The sequence below is a fragment of the Ictalurus furcatus genome, chromosome 20 (genome assembly GCF_023375685.1).
Source record: "Ictalurus furcatus strain D&B chromosome 20, Billie_1.0, whole genome shotgun sequence".
Classification (NCBI taxonomy): domain Eukaryota; kingdom Metazoa; phylum Chordata; class Actinopteri; order Siluriformes; family Ictaluridae; genus Ictalurus; species Ictalurus furcatus.
The window spans coordinates 12,535,884-12,546,967 of NC_071274.1; the positions used below are offsets into that span (position 1 = coordinate 12,535,884).

The 11,084-nt window shown below is 37.3% G+C and overlaps 1 long non-coding RNA gene across 1 annotated transcript; it reads left to right on the top strand.

Moving 5' to 3' along the window:
• Positions 1 to 1,812: 1,812 nt before the first annotated feature.
• Positions 1,813 to 9,367, top strand: LOC128624146 (uncharacterized). Its single transcript, XR_008388725.1, has 3 exons — positions 1,813 to 2,833; positions 6,021 to 6,142; positions 6,832 to 9,367. It is a non-coding gene; the product is annotated as an uncharacterized LOC128624146 (long non-coding RNA).
• The last annotated feature ends 1,717 nt before the right edge of the window (positions 9,368 to 11,084 follow it).

Consider the following 11,084-nt stretch of genomic DNA (forward strand, 5'->3'; position numbering starts at 1 on the left):
CAACCACCTCATACAAGAGTGGTTTCCACGCCATCAGTTTGGTCATGTGAACAACCTGCTCTGCCTTGCCAGTTGTGAGGAATGCTCTGCAGTGAACTATTGAAACGACAAGGCCAGTTCTTGTGCTTTTTGCTATACACTGAAGACATTTGGGTTTAAGATCAAAAGATGAATATGAGATGATGGATCAGAATTTCAACTTTCATTTCCTGATATTTACATTGAGATGTGTTCAACAACGTGGCACCGTTGGTGTTAGCCCACCCAATTTTTAAGTAAGCAAAAGTATAGGAACAGATAGTCTTCAGGTAATATAACATTTAATATTTGGTGGAATATCACTTGCTTGCAATAACTGCATCAAGCTGGTGACCCACTGACATCACCACTGTTCTGTTGTGATGCTTTTCCAGGCTTGTACCACAGCTTCTTTCATTTGTTGTTTGTTTCAAGGGGGTTTCTCCCTTCAGTCTCCTTTTCAGGAGGTGAAATTCTGCTCAATTGGGTTAAAGTTTGGTGATTGAATTGTCCAGTCTAAAACCTTCCACTTTTTCCCCCGATGAAGTCCTGTTGTGTTTTCAGTGTGTTTTGAATCAAGTTCCTCCTAATTAGATTGGATGCATTTCTCTATAAATTGGCAGACAGAATGTTTCTGTAGACTTCTGAATTCATTCTGCTGCTACCATCATGAGTTACATCATCAAATGTAGATTAGTGAGAATGTTCCAGAAGCAGCCATGCAAGTCCAAGCCATGACACCACCTCCACCATGCTTCACAGATGAGCTTGTATGTTTTGGATCATGAGCAGATCCGTTCTTTCTCCACACTTTGGCCTTTTCATCACTTTGGTAGAGGGTAATCTTGGTTCCAGAACTTTTCTGGCTCATCTTTGTATTTCTTTGGGAATTCCAATCTGGCTTTCTGATTCTTACTGCTGATGAGTGGTTTACATTTTGTGGTATAACCTCTAACATTTCTGCTCTCGAAGTCTTCTTTGAATGGTGGATTGCGGATTGTGATCCACCCCTGCCCTGTGGAGGTTGTTGGTGATGTCACTGATTGTTATCTGACTGTTGTTTTGGGGTTTTCTTCACAGCTCTTGTTTCTGTCCTCAACTGCTGTTGTTTTCCTTGGCCGTCCAGTCTCATGTCTGGTTGTTAGTACACCAGTGGTTTCTTTCTTTTTCAGGACATTCCACATTGTTGTATCGGCTGTTCTCGATGCTTGTGCAATGTCTCCAATTGATTTTTCCCTCTTCCCTCAGCTGTAAAATGACTTTTCTCCCATAGACAGCTCTCTCATCTTGGCCTATCACGATAACTACTTTTTGTTGGATGATATATTGTTCCAGAAATAATTGCAATATATGATTTATTGTCATTTTAAGACCATTTTATGCCACTGATATAATGATAATGACCATTTTCATGTAAATATTTCCAAAATTCTAATTAATTTTGAATTCTAAAGACATTATTTCAGTTAGAGGAAAATACTATTGAACACCAGGTTTTTAAATCAGCAGTCCACAGGGAGTCCACAACGAATAAATACAAACCAAACAGGGCTTGCGAAGAGCAAACCTGGCTGTTAACAAAATGCCTTAATAATTTATAAACGAAAATTATTAATCTAACTGACTAATCTAATCTAACTAATCTAACTGAAAATTATAAAAGCAAAAGCCTAACCTAGCCTCTCAGGCCAGTTCCAGTGTTAATTTTCACACTGGTTTTACTCATTGTTTTTTGTCTTCTGATGAATATATCCTTTCAGTTTATTCAGTATATTATCATCATATTTATTCATTTTAGTCAATTTTACTCTGAGTAAAAAGGAAGTGAATATGAATCAACGGCATCTTAGTTGACGAGAAAATGTAAAAATTAAACCCAATATTCACACATTTTCTATATTAACTTCAACATGTATAAAAAAAACAAAGCGTGAAAACTCCGTTGTGAAAACCTGATCTCCTGAAAGAATATTACAATGAGTACACTATTGTAATACAGCATTGTGAATTCTTTATGCTTTAGTTCATCAAGGTTACCTACCCGTCATACCTAGCACCTTACTTAAGTTCAATTTCACTTGTGCATTCGCGTCATTTAGTGCAGAAGCGAGTTGTAATATTGGGTGTATGTTTTGTGTAAATGTCTGATTAATCTCGTATGTGTATAAGATGTGTTTGTGTGAGTTAATTTACCTGCTAGTAAAGCGCTACAGTTTACCGCTATTCATTCACTGTTCAGCTTCAGCTCACGCAGCTCAATCCCCGACATTATTGACTATGACTGGATTATTTCAAACACTCAAACTATTCTTTCTAGATTTTTCTTCTTCACAAAATATGGTTAGTGCATCGTTAATAGCTTCGAGTAATTTTTTAACAGTATTCTTTAATTCAAATCGGTGCTAGTGTAGCCCACTAGAAAATGTATATAAATAAATATTTTAAACCGAATTTAAAACAATATAGATTACTTAAAAATAAAACAGAATGTAAACCACTATACTTTCAAATACGTTATTTGAACCAGTTAAAATGTTTCATGTAGATAATTTTGACGAATTAACACACTATTCTACATGTAGATCCCGCCTTGATTGACAGGGGGAGAGTTTTTTTTTTTACTGCGCAGACGGCACACACAGCCAAAGTGAGGAGAGAAAGTAGACAGAAAAAAGAGAGGGAAAAAAAAACCTAAGTTATAATTATATATTATAAATAACCGTTTGAAAGAGTGAACCCGAAGGTCGAAACAGTACTACTGCCAGTTGGAGTGCTGAGGAACTTCAGTTTGCAGTTTTATCCAACGTGAAACTTGGTGAGTTTAGTTTAGTTAGTTAAGTGCGGAGTGCTATGCTAAGCTAATACAGCTATGACGCAGCATGTTGCATTACTTGGTTATTTTCTTCTCTTTCATTTAGCCATGTAAATAATGTGTCAATTCGAATTTCATTCCAAAAGTGTTTTGAGTCACATTACTTCTGAGTTATTAAATTGTTAAATTGCATTGTATAAATGTGAGTTATAGTCAGTTATGTTTGAGTTAAATTTTGTTTTGAGTAAAAATCAGACAGACGTAAAATACAAAAAGTATTTTAAATTATAAGTTACAACCGAGTCATTTTTTTCAACAGAATGCTTTAATTCAAATCGGTTCTAGTGCTTGCTACACATCTTAAATGCAAATGCACAGGTGTTCGATTGTGCATTTTTATCTTAAATTCGACAAATATGACAGCACTAGAGCAGCTGAGAGGACCGAAGGAGCGCGAACGGCTGAAATGTTGGTGGCATTCATTCTTATGTAAACAAACACGCATTGGGCGATATCGAGGTCATTCCATATATCGTACGATAAGCTGATAATCTAATTATCGTGACGGGCCTACTCTGGTCATCATGTTGGTTTTTACTTTTTCACAACAAATGCCGTCTTCACAGACGAAAACCAGGGCACAAAACAAGAGTAAACATTCAGCGCTATTAATTGTTTAAATGATCAGTCTAACAGGGCACACCTGGACAACAAAGTCCAGAGGAAAGCCTTCCCAGAAGAGTAGAGTGGAGACCAACTCCATATTAAATCCCTTTGTTTTTGAATGGGATTTTCAGTAAGCACATATGGGTGTGATGGTCAGGTGTCCACATACTTATAGGCATGTAGTTGTTTTGTTTTTATGCTGTGCCGCCTCCCTAAGTTGAAAGCTTAAATAAATAACCAAGACTGAAAGATCTGAGTGATAAACGTCAGCTCTGTAGGCTACCGTTCATCTGCACTGAGCATGAGCAATAACGGCCTCAAGGCCATTCGCAGTCTGTCGCCAGGCAACGTTGGGCTACTTTTCAGGAAGAGTGAAGGAAAAACAAGTTCTTAGTTAGAACACTAGGTGTTGCTGTCACATAATGCAAGACAGATCTGTGTTTAATCTCCTTCCATTTAGCCACTTCATAATGTTATTGATTTTAAATTCTACAGGCCTGCGTTAATGTTTCGAAGCTTTTGAGTATGCACCCAAAGAAAAAAAAGCGAATGTCAGATTTAATGGAATCTGGCTGAGTTCAGAAGAAAGCATGTCTGTTTATTTTGCCGGGAATCAGTTTGTGGAATGAAGATGTAAAACTCGTGAAATTGCCACAGCACTGTTCTGACATACAGCAGAAAGTGTTCTTATTTATATGTTTGTTTGTTTTTACTCCTATGCCAGTCATCCAGCAGCCTGGGTGGAGATATTAAAAGAGAGGTCAGAGTGGAGTGTGTGTGGAAATATTATAATAATAATAAGAAGAAGAAGAAGGAGAAGAATGCTAATGCTGGAAGTTTTTGATGTCGTGTCAGCTAGTTTTGTTAGATTGTGTGTCATTAGTGTACATGTTGATATAAAGTGTGATGGCGTTGCAAAGCATATACCAATAATTGCCTGGATGTCTGATCTGATGCTTATAAAGGCTCTGTTTCTGGTTGCTCTAACAAAGAACTATCCCCGCCCCCCCACCCCCACACTTGTTTTCCATGACCAGGCCAGTGGTGATTTGGTTTACGGGTTATGAAGCACTACAGAGAGTGGCAGAGACGGGACGTTTGAGTCTGTGTGCACCTGCTTTATTGTTCATGGCCTTTCTCAAATTTACTCTGGCATCTGTTTCTAAACAAGGCAAGAATGGATAAAATGTTGCCAACAGTTCAGCAGGCCAGCCACAGTCTTAAATGGTGGAATACATCAGCCAGCTTTGCTTATATGCCTTATTATTATTTATTTGACCAGGGGGGAAAACAAACAGCAGAGAGCTTTACAGTACAGACGAGTGTCACACCACAGTACTAGCTGTCATGCGAGGAAACCCATTTCAAGTGCATCTGTCTAAGAAACCTTCATTTTCAGGCAGCACTACATTATGATCTTTTAAATAGATCTTCCTTTTTCTCACCATCAAGTTGCACAGCTTTCTCACGTAGCAAGCAAGTGTAGATGTAATTTCGGGGTAAATGGTCTGCACTTATAGCGCTTTTATCCAAAGCGCTTAACACTGTGTCTCATTCACACACACTCACACACCAATTGTAGCAGAGCTGTCATGCAAGGCACTAACTTGCCATCGGGAGCAACTTGGGGTTTAGTGTCTTGCACAAGGACACTTCGGCATGTGGAGTCACGTGGGCCGGGAATTGAACCGCAAACCCTACGATTAGTGGACAACCCGCTGTACCACCTGAGCCACAGCTGCCCCGTAAAAAAGGGTAAAAAGCCATGTACAGTTAAGATATCTAATTAATTATGCATGGTGGCGTAGTGGTTAGCATGTTTGCCTCCCACCTCCAGGGTTAAGGGTTTGATTCCCGCCTCCGCCTTGTTTGCACGCTCTCCCAGTGCTTTGTGGATTTCCTCCCCCAGTCCAAAGACATGCGTTGCAGGCTGATTGGCATCCTTAAATTGTCCGTAATGTGTGAATGGGTCTGCGTATAATTGTGTCCTGCGATGGGTTGGCACCCCATCCACGGTGTCCCCCACCTTGTTCCCTGAGTCCCCTGGGATTGTCTCCCTGCGACCCTGTGTAAGATAAGCAGTACAGAAAATGGATAGAGAGACATGTTTGTTTGTTCGTTTGTGTGTTTACTGCTAAACATTTTTTTTTTAAATTTAGCAATTATTTTACGTTATTGCCCAGCCCTAGTTCTTTTTCACAAGCAGTCTGACAATTGAATGTAAAGAAGCCAGACTGGAAAATATCCAGCAAAAACGATTTGTCAGATCACAAGCGGAGGTTCTGTTAAGCATTTTCAGTGTTTTTGTGATGGGTGGATGGATCCAATCTATATCTAATATGTTTTGTTATATCTATATATCTAATACACCTGAAATTTAAATTAAGGCGTCAGTTGTCTAGCGGTGCTTTGTAAACCTGCCTCTGGTACAGTAGGCCCTCTTCCTAAAATATCTTTGAGATCAGTATGTTTTGGTTGTAATTCCAGCTGTGTGCCCTACGTGTTCTGTTCTATATCTCTGTAGGAGGATGGATCAGAGGTGCACAGGTAACAGGCCCCAACACAAGGAAGCACATACTGCAGGTATCCACCTTCCAGATGACTATCCTCATGCTGTTCAACAACAGAGAAAAGTGCACTTTTGAGGTACAGCAGTATGCCACTCTTGCTGTCTTTATTCTCCACAAATTTTAATTAATATTATTATTATAAGTGGTAGTAGTAGTGGTTAGTGGTTGACCAATGGTGGATTTTACTGATAACTAAGTAGGGCAGTACCTACCGATAACCCATTAATCAGCCGATAGTTTTTAAAATGACTGACACTGAATTAAGATACTGAATGGAAATATAGCATTCAAAGTAAAATATTGTTGAGCTTTATTACAAAAATAAACAGTACTGACGCTACTATGAAAATGTACTGTACTTTTTTAAATGAAAGAAATGAATATATTAACTATGAATAAATATTAAAGCAAATACAATATATACATTCAAACTGAACCAAAAAGTAGCACTCTAAATAACAAATAAAAATAGAGACATCCAAAATGAATAATAATAAAAAAAATACACTTCAAATAACACAACAAAATTTGTCAGTGATAGCTTTTCATTTCGCCTCTAGAGGCCTCTCTCGTACTGTGTAATGTATAACTACTCGCGCAACGGACGCATCCGGGAAAAACCTATAAGTGATAAATTGGTCAACCTCAAGTAGTAGTGGTGGTGGTGGTGGTGGTAGTAGTAAGAAAAATAGTAATTACATCTATTAAATGCTAATAATTTAATGCGTATTAGTGGTAGCAATATAAACTGATACTTTATCGTAGGAGATCCAGCAGGAGACTGATATCCCGGAGCGGGAACTGGTACGAGCATTGCAGTCTCTGGCGTGTGGAAAGCCCACGCAGCGAGTGCTTACCAAGGAGCCAAAGAGCAAAGAGATTGAGAACGGACACATGTTTACAGTCAACGACCAGTTTACCTCCAAACTGCACAGAGTCAAAATCCAGACAGGTAGTGCCATTACACACTTCTATCACTGCTGGAGGAAAGAGGAAGCTGAAGAGGTGATGGACAAAGACTTTTCACATTGAAAGCCTTATTCATCATTCATCAAGCTCATTTCTCATCTGTCTGTTTATGGTTATAATTCATGTTTATTAGTAAGTCTGATCTATCATAACTCACTGGTGCACATTTAAAATAAATAATTATATAAAATCAACAATAACCTGGCACATTTACCAGGCAGTCTGTTGCTGGCGTAGCGATAGAATGAGCAAGGGAGCAGCCCAGGCGTTCATTATTAAAAGTGATTCAGACATGTTAGCTGCAGTATTTGTGATTAGTGCAAGGGGAAGAAAAAGGCCCAAATTACTGACAGTTGTGTAAGTTGAGTGGTGACGATTGCGATATTCGCATGCACGGTAAAGTGTAACGTAAGGAAATAAAAAGCACACTTTATAATCTGGTGCTCCAGATTACAGATGCATGTCCACACGTTGGATCTGTCTCATCACATAGGAACATGACACACATCTAATCTGAAAATATGTACATACATTTGCACACAATGTTTACATAGCTTTATCAGATCGGAGTCACTTTTAGATTGATGCCTGCTACCTTGATGTGAATGTAGTCAGAGAGACTTGTCTCATTGTAGTGATTGTAGAGGCCTTTGACAGATTGATTTTTTTTTTTCGGTTCTAAACACACCTGAGACACAATCAGTACTGTGGAACAACATCAGGTAGGCCTGTCACGATAACTACTTTTGTTGGATGATATATTGTCCCAGAATAAATGATATTAGTGTCATTTTAAGACCATTTTATGATATAATGATAATATAATAGTATAATAATGCAAGGACACCCATTCAAAAAGCAACGAACTTTGAATTCTTAAGAATATCCAGACATTGGAATTAGAAGGTCAGAAAATAGTTTTTGTCTTCTGATGAAAATATCGTTTAAATGTAGTCGATATTTCGTCGTGTCATATTTATTCATTTTAGTCAATTTTACTCTGAGTGAAAAGTCAGTGAATATCAGTCAACGGCATTTTAGTTGAGAAAATGCACAAATTAAACTAAATATGAATATTTACATAATATGTAATATGAAATGTAATATGAATATTCCAATGTAATATGAATATTCACATTTTCTTTATTAACTTCAACATGTGTAAAAAAAAAAAAAAACATGTGAAAACTCCCTTGTTGTGAAAACCTGATCTCCTGAAAGAATATTACAATGAGTACACTTGTAATACAGCATTGTGAATTCTTTATGCTTTAGTTTGTCAACGTGACTTATCCGTCATACCTAGCACCTTAAGTTCAATTTCACTTGTGCTTTCGCGTCATTTAGTGCAGAAGCGAGTTGTAATATTAGGTTTCTGTTGTGTGATTAGTCTCGTGCGTATAGGATGCGTACGGCTAAAATGTTGGTGAAATTCATTCTTATGTAAACAAACACGCATGTAAACACAACGGCCAATATTGAGGTCATGTCCATATATCGTATGATCAGTCAATAACACAATTATCATGAAGGGCGTAACTTCAAGCATTCTGTCATTCAATATAGGAGGGAAAAAACCTTGTTAAACATCAGTATTTGGGTTTGTTCTTCTATTATAATGCCATGCTGTATGGTTCTGTTTAGCACACTTGTAATAAAGTGCTTCAGTTGCTGCTATCAGTGATGTGCGGTCAGGGGAGGCACTGCCTCCCCTGTGTCATCATGAAATGTAAAAAACAAATGACGATTAAAAAAATAAATAAATATTTGTCCACTGATCTGTGATAGAAATGTAATTATTGTATGATTCCAATCATTCCAATGATTTTTATAGTCAATATCGCTGAATTTGTGTGTTTTCCTGTTCAAATACGGGGAAAGACACAGAGGGAGGCAGCGATGAGCTGAGCCTCCTCACAGATTGCGCAATTCCTCACAAACTGTATTGAGCTGCTTATTTTTTTTTTGCTCAACTTGAGCACGTGCAATTGATCTCTCTGTATTTCACCAATGTAATGTTTGTACACATTTTTATTATATATCCTCACATTCCATAGTCCAGGTCATGTATTTCACGTATGTGTATAATTTATTAGTCTTGCTGATCTGACATAACGCCGCAGTGAAAAAGCAGGAGGGGAGGCAGCCAGTACCTCTGCCTCACTGAAGGGGGCGTGTGTGAGCCTACGGGCTTGTTCTGCTATTCTTCTTCTTCACGTATTAGACAAATGGCATTGTGGGTAATATGCTAGCTAAAAAAGTCAAGTGCACAGCATCAGTCTGTTCATTTTTATTTTTTGCCTTGACTGAAAAATTGGAAGAGTGTGTGTGTGTATGTATATGTGTGTGTGTATATATATATATATATATATATATATATATATATATATATATATATATATATATATATATATATATATGAAGGCTAAAACATTTATCAAAACTGGACTTTCAATCAAAACTGGTACACCTGAAAACACTAGCTGTGTGTTTGTGCTTCGAGAAACCGCCTTTTCTGCTTTCCCTGCGTTTTGTTCTCAACGGGTGACAATGTCTGGACTACAACGGGATTTTGTGACTTGAAAAATATACCAAGAAGCCTCAGCAGACATGAAAGTTCAACTACTCACATTCAAAGCCAAATTGCTTTAAAAACTTTTGGAAGCGCAAGGATAGATTTGGCTTTGAACGAACAGTGGAGACTAAATATTAGCATCCACGATGCTAAGGTAAAGGAAAACCGAGAGATTTTAAAAGACCTCATTAATGCAACTTGCTTCCTAGCCGAACAGCAATTAGCATTTCGTGCTAACGATGAGAGTATGACCTCTTCTAATCGTGGAAAATATGTAGAACTATTACATGCTTTTGCTGAGAAAGATGATGGGTTAGCTAGACATTTGGAGACATCCACTGTGTTTTCTGGCTTATCAAACAGAATTCAGAACCATTTAATTGAAGCAATAAGTGATGTGATTAGAAATTATATAAAAAAGGACATTAATGCAGCCCTTTTTGTTGCTTTAGAAGTAGACGAGACAACGGATGTCACAAACAAAGCCCAGATCTGTCATTTTGTATTATGTGGCAAAAAGTGAGGTGGCCTGTGAAGTGAGGGAGGAGTTTTGGGGATTTGATGATGTGAGTAATGACAGACAAGTAAAGGTAAGACCATGCATACACTGCTGTACGGTCCACAACAAAAATAAAAGACCAGCCGTTTTTAATAATAACTAAAAATAAAATATATAAAACAAGATAAGAAATAAAATTAAGTTTATTTAAAGAATAAAACTACATTTGTCTTTTTGTTGTGGACTGTATATACTTTCATTTGTATTGAATGAGTATGAATTGTGGAATTGTGATGGCAAATTAAGAACACACAGAGTGCAGAGCAAATGTGCTCTCCCTGAACCGCTATAAATTTAACCTTCTTCTTTGGCCAAATATGTACCTTACCTATGTGTGTGTGTAAAGAATGCTGATATGGGATATGAAACATAACCAGTAGTCAATGTGCAAGCAGCCAGTTGAATGGTGAATTTATGCTACTCTGTTAAATTCATATATTTGTAAATCTGACTTTGAAAGTCAGTGCCTCCCCAGCCACGAACCTCACCGATGTTTATTTATTTAATTTTATATAATATACATGTACACACACACACGCATAGTAATACACAGTGGTGCTTGAAAATTTGTGAACCTTTCAGAATTGACTATATTTCTGCATAAATATGACCTAAATCATCTTCAGCGTTTAACAAGTTAAAAATATAAAACTAAATATACACTGCAAGATAGTTGAACTTTCATGGCTAGCCGAATACAAAACATACAATTATTAGGAATACTTAAATAGAAACATAACTTCAATTGTTAAATGAATATTTAATATATGTGAATGATATGAAGGCGCTTCATTAAACAGTATTTTTGTGTTAGGGCTAAAGTAATAAACAGGCAAAAAGAGATTTTTTACCAGTTGACTTTATCTAAAACCCCATTATACAGTACAGTAAGAGCCAGTCCAGACTTTTTCCTCG